We start from the raw sequence: 17,109 nt of genomic DNA, 5'->3' as shown, positions 1-17,109 counted from the left end.
GCTCGCGGGCCGGCGGGGGGCGCTGCTCCGTGGCTGGCGCTGTCCGGGGGGCGGCGGGCGGCGGGCCCTGGGCTGCTGGCCGTGGGCTGTCCGGGGCTGTGCGGTCCTGCTGGGCCGTGGCCGGGTCCCGGGCGGGGGTGGGGGATGCGTCCCGGGGGGCTTGGCCCGGGGGCTTGCCCTTGGGGGGTCCTGGTCCCGGGGGGTGCTCCTGGGGCCCGGGGTGCTTGGCCTGCTGGCCGGGCCGGTCCTGGCGGGGGTCTTTCGGGGCGCGTGGCGCGTGCCGCGCTCTTGCGTACCTACTGGTACGGCCCCTGCTTGGGCAGTGCCCCGTGAGGTAGGGTGTCGGGGGCCGGAATAGGGGGCCACATCCCGGCGGGGCGGTCTGGCTTGGCCCTTGGAGGGGGCCCTGGCTTTAAAAAAAAAAAAAAAAAACTGAAGCTCGTGGCGCGGGCGGCATCAGTGAAGGGTGATCTGGGGCGCCGTGGGGGGCTAGGTTGGGGTGCCTGGGGGCCGGCGGGGAGACTCCCAGCGGCCCCCTGGTGCCTTATGCGGCTTAGGGTGTGGTCGTCCTCCCTGGGCGGGCTGCTCCTGGTGCTGCATCCGTTCCGGGTCCTTCTGGCCTGGGGTCGGGCCCCTGCTGGCTCTGGGCTCGCCGGCGGGTGCCCACTGGCTGCCTGTTCGGCGCGGTTCTGGTCGTCTGCTGGGCGTGGGCTTCGGCTCCTCCGCTGGGGCCTCGGGCAGGGAGTTCTCTGGGCCCTCCCCTCGGGGGGTTGGGCGCGGAGGTGGGGTGGGGGGGTGGGGGGGTCGATGGGGTGGGGGGTCTGGGGGTTGGGGGTGGGATCGGTGGCGTGGTGCGCTGGGTCCTTGGCTCCTTGGGGCTTTCTCGGGTGTGTATGGGAGGGTGATGGCTGCCTCTCGGCTTGGGATCTTGGGGGCGTTCGGGGGACTGCTTGGCCGTGGGGTGGTCGCCGGGGGCCCTTAGGCTGCCTGCTCTTGCTGCTGGCCTGACTGCTTCTTCGGGCCCGGGGGCGGCTCTTGGGTTTTGCAGTGGCGGTACTTGGAAATACATTTGTCATGGATGCACTGGCCTTGGGCTGTGGGATAACACTCATACTGGGCTCAACCTTAGACACGTTGTTCCCAAATACCTGTCTTATGGAATTTCCACTCACCTCTTCCTCTGTTCACAGCCACCACCTAAACCACACACTGGTCACCAAACTGGCTTGACAACACAACAATAAACACAATATACACAACCACAATTTCACATCGTATCACTTAAAACTATTCTCCACCCATTCCATATCCTATCTTGTATCCCTCTTCCCTGTTAACTTCCCCACCCCCCTCCAACCCCTCACCTTGGTGTAACACTGCCCTCTCTTTTTTACATCCTCCCTTTAATAAAGTATTTCTTACCCTTCCCTAGGGAGGGCTGGTGACGGTCACAATTATGCAATGAAATAAATAAATTTATTTAATTGCAATAATAAAATATGCATTGCTGTCAAAAGATTGCACTTCTTGTAGTGTTAACCTTCGACAGCATGTGCAGACAAGGTAGAAAAAAAAAAAAAAAAAAAAGAAGTTGAAGTCCGTCGTATGGCGTCATATTACGTCAGATTTTGCGCAAGAATTTACATTTCCTTCTCTTTGACCATTTGTTTATGGAGACAAATTGCAAATAAATGTGACATTTTCCCAAAACATGCATGTGCGGCGTAAAGTCAGTGTCATATTGCAATTTGTGCTGGATTTTGTTTAAAAAAATTGATAAAAGTTCAAAAATACAATATTAACAATATTGCCATTTCCATTTCAGGAAGTGAATTCTTATTTTTTTCTCATTATTTAACCTAAAAGCAGGTGGGATAAAGTGCTGAATTCCTCTGCATTTTTGTAAAAGATTTTACTAATACATACTTATTGCTAATAAAATAAATACAATCATGTTATCTACAATTATTACGTATGATATTAAACTCTTGCTCCACCTTGTCCTTTGTTGTCGTATTTCTGCAGGACAAGCCCAGGTTTAGCAGTAAAGATTAGCTTCTCAACGTGAAATGGCTAACATGGCCTTTAAAGGGGCGCTCCACTGTTTTTACAGGTTTGTCATAAAAGCTTCTAAATGTAATTATTAGAAAATGCTTAAGAAAAAGCCGTACTATGCATTCTAATCTGTTTATCGTTTCTTAAAGATGGGGATTATAGATGCTGATCCACCATCTTGAATTGCCGTAAAGCATCATGGGTAGATGTGTAGTGGTTCTATCTATCTGTGCAGTGAATCCCCATTGAGTTTGATTTGTTTGGTAATCACAAGTACAAACTACAAGTCATCAGAGCCTTTGTTATTAAACCTTTATTTTCATAATCTGCCTTTGTACCAATTAACACCTGATTTAAACACATCCTCCGCCTCACTGCACACACAAAATAACACCTAAACTTTCATATTTACAGTATATTTCAGTTTCCTTTCAAACAGGGGTGTCAAACTCAGGGGCCAAATATGGGGTAATTTGATCTCAACTAGGCTGAAGAGATTAGGTGGTGGAAAATGGTCATTTTAACATTACTGTGCCTGAGTTTGCTCTTCTACATGTAAATGATCTATACAATATGTAAAGTACACGCAATATCCAAGCAATAAACTATTGGTATCAGACCCTGAACGATCATCAATTCTAAATTCTCAGATTTTGTGACAAATTTTTGAGTAATTTAAAGGAATTTTGTGTGATTAATTGCAGGGTAAAAAAATTATAATTTTTGGCCACCAAAAATTTTTGAGTTTGATACCTGTGCGATTCACATCCACAAATAATAATTTTCCCTTAGTTTGTCGTGCGGTAGTAGCGTTCATTCATTAACACAGATAAATGCTTTCATGCATTTTATGAAACTGTGTTTTTTAACATACATATTAGAGTTTTCTGTTTACCATCTTATAACGAGGCTACATGTGTGATGTCCCACCAAATTAAACAAGTCAAAAGAAGACCTTTTGGTTTTGGTTTTATTTTATTGTCAAACTTTTTTTTTTTTTTTATTCTTGCATTTTTTACAAACACTTGAATTCCTTTGGAGTCCCACTGTCTGCTCCACATACAGTCAGCGCTCACTGACCTCCGAGCACTTCCTACTGAGATGATGGATGCTCACAGTCAGTCTAACTTCATTTTGGATAACAAGGGAAACACTTTTCACTTCCCTCACCTTGGACCAGGAAACACCATCTGTCAAACGAGCACTTGGTGATGTTTAATATGGTCACAATCTGAAACCACGTTCAAGAAAGCAAACAGTCATTTATCTCTCAATGTGCTTTACTTTATAGAGCTATTTAATATAGAAGAATTCATTTGGCCTGGGGCTCCCTGGCCCCCGCTCTTTCTGCTGGCCCGGGGCGGCGCTTCAGTTTACAGTAGCAGTTCTTGCACATACATTGGTCTACAATGCACTGGCATGCCTTGGGCTGTGAGATAAAACTGGTACTGGGCTTAACTTTAGACACGTTGATCCTAAATACCTGTTTTAGGTACAACCACTCACTCCTTCCCTCTGTTCACAGGCACCCACCATTATACCTAAGCCTCACACTGGTCACCAGACTGGCTTGATTACACAACAACTCTTTCCATTTCCTACCTTGACTTTCTCCTCCATGTTCCTTCCTCCCCACCCCCTCATCCAGGTGTAACACTGCCCTCATTTTTTATATCCTCCCTATAATAAAGTATTTCTTACCCTTCCTTATTGGAAGGCTGGTGATGGTCACAATTATGCAATAAAATAAATGCATTTATTTAATTCCAACAACAAAACATGCATTGCTGTCTTAAAAAGATTGCACTTCTTATAGTGTTGACTTTTGACAGCATGTGCAGACAAAGGGAAGGACAAAAAAAGAACAATTAATTTTAGAAAACAGGCCTTGTGCCTTTATCTTCAAAAACTCTGTTTTTTTATTTATTTATTCATTTTTAATTTTTTTTTTTACCTTAGTTACATACATACAACTACCATAAATAATACAGACTATAGTGGGTACCTGCTAATCTAAAAATAATATTAGTGTTGTAATATGTGTGATGTTCCAAGAGCATGAAACTGGATTCAAATTGCCAAAGAAAATTAATCTTATTTCAAATAACTAGGTGATAATAAATGTACCATTTCAGAGACTAAAAAGGTCTTGGGTAATCATATCAGAGAACATTTTGTTCATATCGTGTGCCGTGTTATTAAGGAGAAAAAAAAGGCAGTATTATAACATCTGTGCAGCTCTTTGTTAGAAAAGTTCCTCTCAGTTCTTTTCCCTATGATCTCACCTCTGACGTGTGAATTAAAAGCCTGCATTGGTACATGACACTCATTGTTGAATACCTCTCACTCCCAGCTCTGCTTTGTGCTGGCAGCCAAGACGTGATATGACGAAATGACACGCCGTCCTCACAGGTAGAAAAGGTCAAGAGCAGCCTTCATTATTTTTCAAATGCAGCTTTATCTTTGTGCAGAAGGTGAGCTTTACGGCGATCAATATGCTACTTCTAATGGTATCCACCTTTATTACTTCTAACGGTGCTTTGGATCACTTTGATAGCACTTCTCCTCCCTTTAGCTACCCTTAACCTTGATTCAAGTGTCTTTGGCTGACTGCTATCTCTTTGAGTTGACCTGCTAAGAGCTAGAAATGAGATGCTTCTTTGATGCCTTTATGCTACTTCGCCTCCAGCTATGCAACACACACACACACACACACACACACATACACGTACGTGCACTACGAAGAATGTAGCCGGGTTTTGTGTCAAAGGCCGTGTACATCCTCCTCCTCCACACTGCTCATACATTTCTTCTGTCAATGCTACACATGTAGTTCATAGGTTACGATCAATATTACGAGCTCTTCACCCTGCGCTCAGACATGTGGCCCAACCTCCAACAATTTATGAAGAAAGCTGTCAAAAAGGAGCATTGAAAATGGGATGCAACCCTTATAAGAGCCCCCCTGTGGTTTGTGGTAACGGGCAGTGGAATGAACGTGGTCTCCATGATTCTAGAGACATTAGTGGGGGGTCTAAGGGTGTCTTTCTGACTTGGCGTAGCTCGGCCATGCCCAATGGCCTATGGACCATTGATGCCCCGGGGTACTATGGTGGTTGTACTTTGAATTCATTCATACAAGAATGTGAACACAATAGGAATAATCAATCCCATTATGTTGCCCTTCTCACCTCATTCCTTGTTCGTAAATGAGTGTGACAGCTCACGTAGTGTCTTCTTAGTGGTAAAAAAGAACTTTAGTTTTTGTAAGTGGTAACAACAAAATCAATAAACTGAGGGGTGAGGCTTTGGACCCTTTAGGCCAACTCCGACCTGCTTCTGCACCACAGGAGGATTACTGCGTTGTGGATTCCTACCAGCCCTCTGTCTGGTAAAAACACAGATGTTGACACACCTGAATGCAGGTGAAAACTAACATTGTGTCTGCAATCTGCACCAGATCCAACGCAAAGCTGCGCTAGAGGTAATGGAAATAGAGGCCTAGCTAATCTTTGCAACTAAGAAATAAAGCAGCTCAAGAACAGGTGCCGACCATGTTTGTTTAGAAAACTAATGAAGAGCATCACTGTTGACATGATATTGCAAGGAGTGAATTTTCCAATTATTCCACAGTTTGCCTCGTATGCTACAGCTAGCATTAGTCACTCTCTGTCCTGCTCGTATGGGATATATCCCCGCTGGTCAGTGTATGTTAGTGGAATGATTCTGAAAATGCATTTGGAAATACTTTCCAAAGCTTCTCAGTTGAACTTGAAGAAATGTAGTTCATAGGTTAAGATCAAAATTACGAGCTCATCACCCAACAATTTATGAAGAAGGCTGTCACAAAGGAGCAATGGAAATGTTGTCTTTGCCCCTCTGTGCTTTGTGGTAATTGGCAGTAGAATGAAACACTGTGGTCTCTATGATTCTAGAGACATTAGTGTGGGGTCTACAGACGTCTTTTTGACTTGGCGTGGCTCTGCTGTGCAGCCGTGCTCGGTGGTCCATAGACCATTGATGCTCCAGGGTACAGTGGTTGTACTTTAAATTCATTCATACAAGAATGTGGACTCAAGAATAATCAATCCCATTACGATGCCTTTTTTTCACCTGATTCGTTGTTCGTAAAGCCAACAGTTACTGCACACCTGCCGGTAAAACAAATGTGACAATCCACATAGTGTCTTCTACGTGGTAAAAATTTAAATTCAGATACTGTATGTGTTAAACTTAACAAAGTCAATAAACTAAGGGCACAGGTGTAGCAGACGGTTGCCTGGGGCGTCATCTGTTGGAGGGGTGCAAACATTTTATTCTCAAAGTGAAATTTAAAAAATAAATAAATAAAAGATACGAATAATACATTTCTAACCATCCTTCACATGTACTTGACAAACCTCTAATACAAGTCCTCAAAATGAATCTTGTTGTGCTGTCTATGTAATACATAAGTTTGTCACTGTTATTTCCTGTTCGGATCATTCCTAAGTGAGTTTGTATGTTTTGACCTAACACTGATGCCGTAGTAGTCGGAAGTTGTCATCTTGGAAAACCCACTGCCTACTAGTTTCTACTAAGTTCTTATATTTTCGTCTTGAAAAAACGTGCGTGTGAGTATGTTTAAGTGTAGTGTTTGATAACACTCCTGAGACTGTTTGTGAAAGTTAAACATAAACGGTTTGTTATGTAAATCACTGCCAATCGCAGTAAATGTTAGCATTAGCATATACATGCATTTTCCCATAGACGTTAGCATGAAGCTCGCAGACTTTTTGCATAGTGTTTTTTTCTGTCTATGAAAATACTAATATGTATTTATATGTGATGGCCATACCAGTCTGTCATTGCCCGATCCCGTTAGATCTCGGTAGCTAAGCAGGTCTGGGCCTGGTTACTAGTTGGATGGGAGACCACTGAGAATTCCAGGTGCCACAGTGGGGTGGCAGTCACCCCAGTGGTATCTGTCATTGTGTCCTTGGGCAAGGCACTTCACCTACATTGCCTAGTATGAATGTAGTGTGTGAGTGAGTGTTGGTGGTGGTCGGAGGGGCCGATGGCGCACTATGGCAGCCTCGCTTCCGTCAGTCTGCCCCAGGGCAGCTGTGGCTACAATAGTAGCTTACCACCACTAAGTGTGGAGTGAAAGAATAATGCGTTAATTCTGTAAAGCGACTTTGAGTGTCTATGATAAAGCGCTATATAAAATTGATAGATCATTATTATTATTATTATATGTTCAGTTTACTGAGTAAAGACTCTAGGCAGATCTTCTTGGGACCTGTTGTCTATCTGCTCAGCTGTGGTAGCGGGACAGAATACTTTTAAAGTGAATTGCTAAAATTAATTGATTGTATTTAAAAAAAAAGACATAGGTGGTTTCAGTCAGTGAAGTGAGATAAAGTCTCCTTCAAGCGTTTTCCTCTCAGTTCTGTTTCCTCTGAAAAGGATATAGTGGTGTGAGTTTACCATATTACCCCTGACTGAGGGCTGTGGCTTTGAACACTGCAGGCTGACTCCGACCTGCTTCTGCACCACAGGAGGGTTACTGCGTTGTGGACTGCTTCCAGCCCTCTGTCTGGTAAAAACGATGTTGGAAAAACCTCAACGCAGGTGAACATAAGCATTGTGTCTGTGATCTGCACCAGATCCACCTTGCAATGGAAAACACCTTCTTCCCTGCAGAACCAAGTCCGTTTTCTAATCCCCTACAGGAAATGGAGCACTGTTGGTCTTGGACAGCGCCGCGACCACGCCTGATTTTTAAGGACACACCTATAACAGTGCAGGGAGTAAAACCCTACTCTAAGAACTCTGGTGCTGTGGTCACAACACAGCACAAAGCTGCACTTTAGGTCATAGGTCAATTAGTGGCCTAGATAATCTTTGCCCTTAAGAAAAAAAGCAGTTTGAGAACCATCTTTTCTTTGGAAAACTAAAGAAGCGCATGACTGTTGACTTGACAAGGCAAGAAGTAGGGTTGGGCGTCGAGTATCGCTTAGTCCCGGGACTAACTTTCTGATTCTCCTGGATTTGTTCAAGATTTTAAATTTCAATTCCTACTTTCAGTACTCAGTTTGCCGAACAGAAGAAGAAGCCGATATACACCAACGAAGAAGAATCCAACTGAAGTGTTTGCGTTGAACAGATTGCGGCGGAACTCGTTATTCTTTATTGTATGTTTGATATTCTGCACCAGGGTCACACATCAGTGGGAGCACAGTAACATGTTTAAGTACCTGCAGCATCACACACTCAGGATGTGTAAATGTGACGAAAATGTACAATATTTATATTCAAGTTCATAGATTTGATATTTATATACTAGTTGAAACCAGCCCTGTGAGAATTTCCTAATAAAGTTCAGGTAAAAATTCTGGTTGAGAGTCAGACGGTTTCATCCAGAAACACCTCTGGTTAGCTAGCTCATTTAAAACATCCAACTTAAAAGAATAGGAACCGGAATCTTTCAAATTGAAACGATGCCCAACCCTGGCTAGTAGTGAATTTTCCAGTTATTCCACAGTTTACTTTATATGCTACAGCTAGCATTAGCCACAGCTAGGTGGGAACTCTGTCCTGCTTGTTTACGATATCTTCCTGCTTGGAAGAAATATCTTGGTAAATTTAGGAAGTCGAACTGTTTGACAAGGATCACAATGACTTAAAGTGCTAGTAACACAGTGCATCCTCAAGACAAGCTGATTATTGAAATGCAGCAGTGATTATATAAATACAAGACTACAGTAAAACCCTTTTTGTCTGTTAGCTTAAATAAAGAAAATAACTGGGACTAAACAGACACTTGTCTCAAATAGACCAGTAATGTTTTCTTGATCACACAATGCAGAAGGTCAAATGTCCTTGGATTTTGCTTTGCTTCAGGACATTGCATAAATATATAAAAATGTAACAGTAATATCAGGAATCACAGTGGTTCATTTTGGTGTAATAAATAATGTGAGGGGAATAATGTGCTGTTGGTGCTTCACAGACCTGTTTAAATGTTAGATGATGAGGGTAAATGAAAAGGCAATTAGTAACACACGTCTGGTTTTTTTAATGTTCTGCCACAGTCTCATCTTTTACAAACGCTGCTGATGCCTGTGGACAAATTTAAAGTGTGTGTGTGCACTTTAAGAATTTAAAAAGACAATGGACTATTTATATTTTAAATTACACATTATCATACACGGTTAACTTTGCTGATTGTTTCAAAGCTGGATATTATTAGTAAATTAGAAACACATCAGTCCAAACAATACAAAAATGTAAAAACTATCTAGTGATTAGTCACCGTACCTTGTTTTTCATTGGCTGTACTGTCCTAAACTCTTCCCATCTGTTGTTGAGTCCAACAAGATCAAAGTAGGATCCTACACTTTAACATTTATTTCAAAAAAGAAGACAGGGTGGCCTGGGGCTCCTTGGCTCCTGTTGTTTCTGCTAAGAAGGCTGCATTTTTGGGCCTGGGGTGGCGCCTGGGTTCGCAGAAGCGGTTCTTGCACAAACATTGGTCATGGATGCACTGGCATGCCTTGGACTGTGGGATAAGTTCGTATTGAGGTTAAAGGTGCAGTCTGCAACTCTTATAAAAGTGACTTTTTGTCATATTTGCTAAAAGCTATCACTATGTAAGGACAGCTTTACATCAAACTAGTAGTTTGTGTGAAAAAAAACACTCATTGAGTCCACCCTGCTGCTACTGCAGCCTTTGGCAGATTGACAGAATGCACCGCAACCGAGCAAAACAAACAAATCAGAGCCAGGATTGTGTTTGATGGACTGTCTGACAGCTGTTGCTCACAGGCCCCGCCCCTTTCCAGGGGCTGTAGCGCTGTCTTTTTTACAGTGTTTGTCCTGGAGGAGTAGAAGATGGAATTGGTGACTTTTCTGCTTGAAAGGTAATTACTGCTGCTTGATTTACATTGTTTGATTTGTTATTGTTACACTAGAACTCTGTGGTACATGTGTTGGTCATGTGCGCGCAGCAGCCTCCATGAGGCTGCTGTAAGTGACACTGTGTTGTTGCTGCTGAGGTATGTGCACATGTATAGAGAGAAGCGCTGCAGTAAAATGCTTTTAACAGAGCATGTTATATTACTGTGATGTTGCTGTTGGGCTCCTCTGATTGAGGGACTTTGGAAAGTTTGGAGGCAGGGCAAGAGAGCAGTGGTGAGGGAGGGAGAGAGAGGGATCTGAAAGTCGCTGACTGCACCTTTAACCTTTGACACGTTGATCCCAAATACCAGTTTTAGGTATAACCACTGACTCCTTCTCTTTGTTCATGGCCACCACCATTATACCTAAGCTGGGTGTTGTCACCTGATTAAATTTCTTCACACTTGTCACCAGACTGTCTTAACTGATTACACAACACAATATGCACAACTATAACATCACATTTCACTCTCACCTTAAAATAGTCGACTCATCCCCACCCCTTCCATTGTCCTACCCTGACTCCCTCTCCCCTGTCGCTTTCCTCCTCACCAAGGTGTAACAGAAAAGATTGCACTTCATGTAATGTTGACCTTTGACAGCATGTGCAGACAAGGTAGAAAAGTAAAAAAAAAAAAGGTAGGATCCATTGTGAGCGCTCACTCTCGTGTGTAGCCATTCCCACAGCCTTGTTGTCATCATGTTAGGATCTGGAAGTGTTGTGTTGAGTGCATATGTTGGACATCTTGGAGCCTGGTCTTTGTTGGTCTGCCATGTGAAGTTGTGTGTTAACTTTGAACCTTCCTGTTTCTAAGCTCTAAGCTTACACTGCCGACACACCACTTACTCAGTCCATGCACAGGGATCTGTAAACAATTAGTCTGTGTTTATCTTCCATTCCAGCTTTCATTCGAATCATTGGCCGAGCCGTGCTGGGACAGCTGGCTTTGTGGCTCGTTTTTCTCCCAATAACAGAAGAGAAGGTGAATGCGTGCGAAGGCGTTTAGGAAGGGAAACATCATGGAGCTGCTGGCATTGGTTCATGCATCTGAAAGTCATTGGGACATGGACTCATTTCCTCTCCCTTTCCTCCTGCTGATGTGTCTGAAGCGTGTTCAAACAGAAACCGCCGATTGACGAGTGTTTGGAAACCATTTCCAAATCAAACTCTGCACTCTGTTTTATGTTAGTGTATGGCTCATAAAGGCAGTTTGGTTTTTGGATGCTGGGAACCACCTGTAGCTATTCACAGGCATTTGAGGTCACATGTGAACTAGAGCCCGACAGATTCTGGATTTTTGGGGCCAATACAAATATTGGGGGGCTTAAAAGCCGATAACCGAAGAATCGGTCGATGACCAATAAATCGGCCGATTTACAAAAGAAGAATATTGATATGGACAAGATATATACTGTACCAATCAAGCCATCAACCTAAAACTCCTCCAGATGGCCCAAGACAGAGGAGGTCGTTCAAGAGGTGGCAGAGGTGATCGGTGTGGACGTATAGATCAGTGTTTTCGAAAACTTTTTTGGCTCAAGTACCCCCTTTCTGAATCCAGGCACCCCCTTTGTCAGACAACATAATGATGCGTGATAACACACATTATTAAAAAATCTAATTTGGTAAATGAGTGGAATTAAACAGTATTTAGTGCCTTCTGAATTACTTTATTTCTCGAGTTTTTATCATTTCCAGTCATCTTCCACCTGGTTTGGGACCAAGACTGAGCCTTGTATTTTCAATTTCATAATTTTTCTCTCTCTCTCTCAAGTATGCCCTGTAGTGCCATCGCATACACCTTGGGGTACACGTACCCTCATTTGAGAAACACTGCTGTAGATGTGCACAGATTTTTATGATACTGAAAATATTATTAAAGACAAAGAAGCAGAACACTCCTACATTAGATTAAGGAACTACCATTAGTATCACAGTCAGGTTGCCAACATAAGGACTGTAAACACACTGATCAATAAGAAGAACAGGCAAACTGTAAACGATGAACTGGTGCACTGCGAGTTGGAACCTTTTCTAAATTGAAATCATTGGCCGTGTTCAAAATGTCATCCTAACATACTACTCATACTAAGTTTGACGTCAAAATGAAAATGTAGATCGTTCACAGATAGATAGTATGAAATGATTAAGTACTCTAGAAATACACAATACACACGGTGGGCACACTAGTCATACTCAACCGCCCCATGATGTATTGTGGGACCGTCCTGGGACCGGCTTCCAGCTAAAAAATCAAACCTCCTTTTTTCAAAACAAAAGCATCTCTTCCATTAGTTTTTAATGCCTTTGTAAATAGGTCTCTTACTTTGAAGTTAACGAGAAGTTTTGTCAGTAGCACAATGGAGGGAGTTTTCTGAATTAAATGACCACATGTTGATATTCTACTTGGTCACTTAATCACTTAAAATGCTTAAAAAGGTGGATGATCAACAGATATATTTAGCCTCAGTGTGCTTCCACTTTTTGTCATTGTAGGTTCCAAATGCATCTTGGGAAACTTGGAAGTATACATCAACCTAATCATACTTATAGTATAAATTAGACAGTATATACTCATTAAGTTTGTAGTGTATAGTATGTTAGTGGGACATTTCCAACACAGACATTTACTTGTGACTTTTCTACCCTGATAAATCCTTCATGGCAGCATGAAATGAAGTGGGACAGTGTGTAATAATCTGATATTTATGGTGGACGACAAATGTGTGACGCTCCATAGTCAGATCGAGGATGTTCACTCTTCAATTCACAGCTGCAATGTTCATTTATATACACTGTTTCACTTTCAGGAGCCATGCTGCTGTGAGTGTGCTCCTATGTCCTTCATTGGATGAGCTGACGACAAGTGTCTCTACAGTGAAACCAACTCGCTGTGTTACCGTTTATGTTGCCATAGTGACGCACTGTTTGGTTCTTGTACAATGTGTTTGCCCTGGTTCATTTTGTTTCAATGATAAAACACAGTTTCCTGAAGTATTCACCGCCTTTCGTGATTAGGGGTGGGAACCTCTGGGTACCTCACGATACGATACGCAATACAAAGCTCACGATAACGATTATCTCATGATATGACGCTACTGCGATTATCGATATATTGGTCAGAAATCAATCTACGATAATCTATGACATAAGAAAAAAAAAGATTAAGTGAAAAAATACAATTTTTATTTTATATTTCTGAAAGACAATAAATTGAAAAAGTGTCCTATGAACAGTGACACTATTTTAGTGCAACATTTCTGTAAATAAGTGTCAACATACCAATGTAAACGAATAACTATCTCCAATAGTGCTTTATGTAAACATAAAATAAAAGGCTCTTTCTTACCAGTGACATCATTATAGTGCAATATTCCACTAAACAAAATATTGGTTCCTTCAACAAACTGTGACAACATTTCTGTGAAGACGTACCTGCACATTTTAGTGAAAAAGTAGAAAAGGTTTTGAAAAAATAAATAAATAAAAAAAATCGAGCATATCGATAATCGATCGTGCAAGATATCGTCACACCCCTACTCGTGATCAGCTGCTTAAGTATCCATGTGTTTTACTTAAACGTGCAGCTGATTGGCTGAAACATGCACAGAGCAGCTGCTGCACATGAAAAACTTTCTGCTCAACATTAATCTGCATCGTTTAATATAGAACCCATGTAGATTCATCTGTGATGTGCTAAAATTGGCCTGATTAGTCGGCCCGACAATGAATCCGTTGGGCTCTAATGTAAACATAAATCAAACAAAGCGTGTTGTCACAGGCTGTGTTCGAAGTGGCACACTCCATACTATACACTACAAACTCAATGAGTATATACTGTCTAATTTATACTATAAGTATGATTAGGATGAAGTATACTACCAAGTTTCCCAAGATGCATTGGGAACCTACAACGACAAAAACCTGAAGCACATTGAGGCTAAATATATCTGTTGATTCGCCACCTTTGAAAGTTCTGAAAATATTTTAAGTGAGAAAGTGACCAAGAATATCCCCATGTGGTCATTTCATCCATAAAACTCACAAAAACACATTTAATGCCCACTATTTGGAGGTTTTTGGAGACCCGGCATTGTGCTACTACGTTCAAATCAAGAGCTCTATTTACAAAAGCTTTAAAAAAAAACTAATGGGAGACAAAAAGATTTGCTTTTGTTTTGAAAAAGGGATGTTTGATTTTTTTTGCTTGAAGCTACTTCCTGGATAATTTTACGTTCCCACTCGCAATGCATCATGGGGCGGTTAAATATGACTAGTATGCACTCCGTGCATACTTATATCTTATACATCCAGGTATTACTCAGTCTTTTCATACTACCTAATGTGAATGCACTGCATACTCATTTTGCATCAGACTGAGAACGCGTAGTTGTCTTTGCTTTCCACTGAATTGCAAATTAAACATATCAAAGGACTCACAACCTTGATTTATATTCACACTCCTTGGTATTTTGGATGTAGAGGTTTTATATCTCCAAATGAAAGCACAAAGTCAATTGAGATACATTAACATCTAAATGCAGGACTAATGGAATACATTTTGTACGCTCTTTGAGATGAAGGTCCAGATGCACAGTCTATTATCTCCATAGAGCGTCTCCTCATTTATCCAATAAACTCTACGTTAGCTGTTAGCATTACAGCAGCGGGGTGCAGGGCTAATGTGATGAGATTCGGGCCTGTGTTATCTGCTCGTCAGCTCTTAACTCCAGTTTATGGCGAACAGAGACTGGTCTTTGTAATGTGGACCAGTATAGCCTGCAGAGAGGTTTAAGTGCATTTATCAGTCCTGCAGACGACACACGCTTTCTGGGTTAAGAAGAAAATGTGCTGTACAAATTGGGAGCTTTCCGCTCCCCAGCTGCTGCTCTTTTTTTCTTTTTTTTTTTTTTTGCTCTCATTTCCTTATATTTCATGTTGTTTGTATTGAATTTAAAAGTACAAAGCGTTTGGAGCCCCTGAGAGTTTAAAAGATGAAATTACTCTCTACGAACTTCACTCTGAAAAGGAGTTGGAAAGCATTTTGCACGAATTCTCCATGTTTTTCACCCCGCTTTCCTTTTTTTTTTTTTTTTTTTTTTTCATGACAACAGGTTTAATAGAAAATTGGAGCAGGGTGAGGCAGTGTAGCTCGTGGGGATTGAACATCTGGGCTGCTGTAGATTGAAAAAAGAACACACACACACGAACAAAAACAATGCTCGACATGCCCTTTTGTGTTCTACATAAAGACACAGTTGGATAAGTATTTGAAGCCACCAATGTCAACTAGTGAGACAGGCATATTCACACTGAACACACAAACACATTTCGACACCTGGGGGTGTTTGAAGCCCTTGGGATAACCAGTGGCTCCAGTGGGATGTGTGCGGTGAGGCAGCTCCAGGCTGATGCATCGGAAGCTGCTTCTCTGTTTGGAGCTGACGAAAGGATTTCAGACTGGGAGGCATCAAACACAGCCTCTGAGCTACACTTCCTATCCTCCAGCTTAGAAATACACACACAAACCTACACACACTCACAGGAAATGAGCCTCTTTTCATGTTTATTGAACACTGTCTGTAAAGTTGAAAGGAAGTGAGTGACTGAGCCGATCTCAGGAAGGTTGTGGGGTCTGATCCACATTCAGTCCATCACAATGAAACCATGATCAGGATAAATGAACATACAGTAGATAGATCAATTATATATGACAGGGATAGCACATGTTTATGTTCACATCATTTTTAGTTAAAAACTCTAGTAGTAATGTTTTTGTTTGAGGTGAACATGTTTGTATACAGTTGGACTTTCTTACACACACAGCATAGGGTGCATTTGAGAAACCTAGGGTTTCTCAAATGGGGGTACATGTACTCCTGAACAGAACATAGACTGAAAACACAAAGGTCAGTCTCAGTCCCACACCAGGCAGAAGATGACTAAAACTCTAGAAATAAAACTATTAGTGAGACACTGAATATACTGTTTCATTCCACTTATTTACAAAATGAGATTGTTTAAATGTTGTTAACACTCATTTATTCCATAATTATTCTTTTCATAGTTTTTCTGAACAAAATGTTGTAGCGGGACAAAGGGGGTACTTGGATTCAGAAATAAGAGAAACCACTGTTTAGTCATTAGTAAGGAACATTTAAAGGAATCATTAAGGCTACCTTTGAGTTCATTAGATGAATGAAAAATGAATAAATTAAAAAGATAAATACATGAATAAAAAATTGCATGGTTGTGTCATATTGGAGGCAAAAGCAAATTATTAATATACTCACTGTTGTTAAAGGGAATCTGTGGAGAAAATCTATATAACATAAAATGTGTTTAATGTATTACCAGTAAACCAAATATGTACAAATTTATTTAAAAAAACACATTCAAGTACTTTTTTGAAGCATTTTATGTATAAAAATACAATCCATGTTGGGCAGCCATGTTCGCACTCAGTCGTTGATTCCATTTTGTAGCTTTTCTCCCAATAATCTTTAATATTGTTTAGTTTATTACGATGGCCAACACAAGGATGTGTTGGAGCTCTCACTGAAGCTTTTGTTGTGAATTAGAGCAGCCACAGCCGGCAGTCAGCTGCACTGTTTACATACAAGACGCGACGGAGAGTGGACGTAGCAGGAGACGAGTCTGGAAGGACTTTGAAGTGATTTAGATGAGGGAAATCTGCTCGAGCCCAGGTTCCCAAAGTGGGGTACGTATGCCCCCAGGTGTACGGAAATTGTCTTCGGGGCTACATATATATGAACTAAAAACAGCGCGAAAACATTGTAACTTAGAATATAAATAGACCAGCAGTCAGGAGCCTCCATGCATTACCACCAATTACACATTGGTCTTTGTAAGGCTGGTGGTGACAGTGAAACAATCTTAACAAAAAAGCACAATGATGACTAGAGGGATATTGCTTTGCACGAGCCAAATGTGCTGTCAAGACTTTGCCACAACGTACTTGTGTAAAAAGTGGATTTTCAGCTTTGACAAATATGAAAACAAAATAGAGAAAAATAATTAGTGTGGAGAAACATTTCAAATCGGACTCTTTCAAATCTAGCCAAACATTAGATTTCTGCTTCATCTCAACC

At 41.6% G+C, this 17,109-nt stretch overlaps 1 protein-coding gene and 1 pseudogene across 10 annotated transcripts in view; both read left to right on the top strand.

Annotated features, from left to right (window-relative positions):
• Positions 1-17,109, top strand: part of auts2a (activator of transcription and developmental regulator AUTS2 a) — a 501,602-nt gene that overhangs the window by 161,569 nt on the left and 322,924 nt on the right. The window lies entirely within an intron of this gene.
• Positions 6,879-6,996, top strand: LOC114476290 (uncharacterized; annotated as a pseudogene).

This window comes from Gouania willdenowi, chromosome 14 (assembly GCF_900634775.1).
Source record: "Gouania willdenowi chromosome 14, fGouWil2.1, whole genome shotgun sequence".
NCBI lineage: Eukaryota > Metazoa > Chordata > Actinopteri > Blenniiformes > Gobiesocidae > Gouania > Gouania willdenowi.
This window is presented reverse-complemented; position numbering and strand designations above follow the sequence as displayed.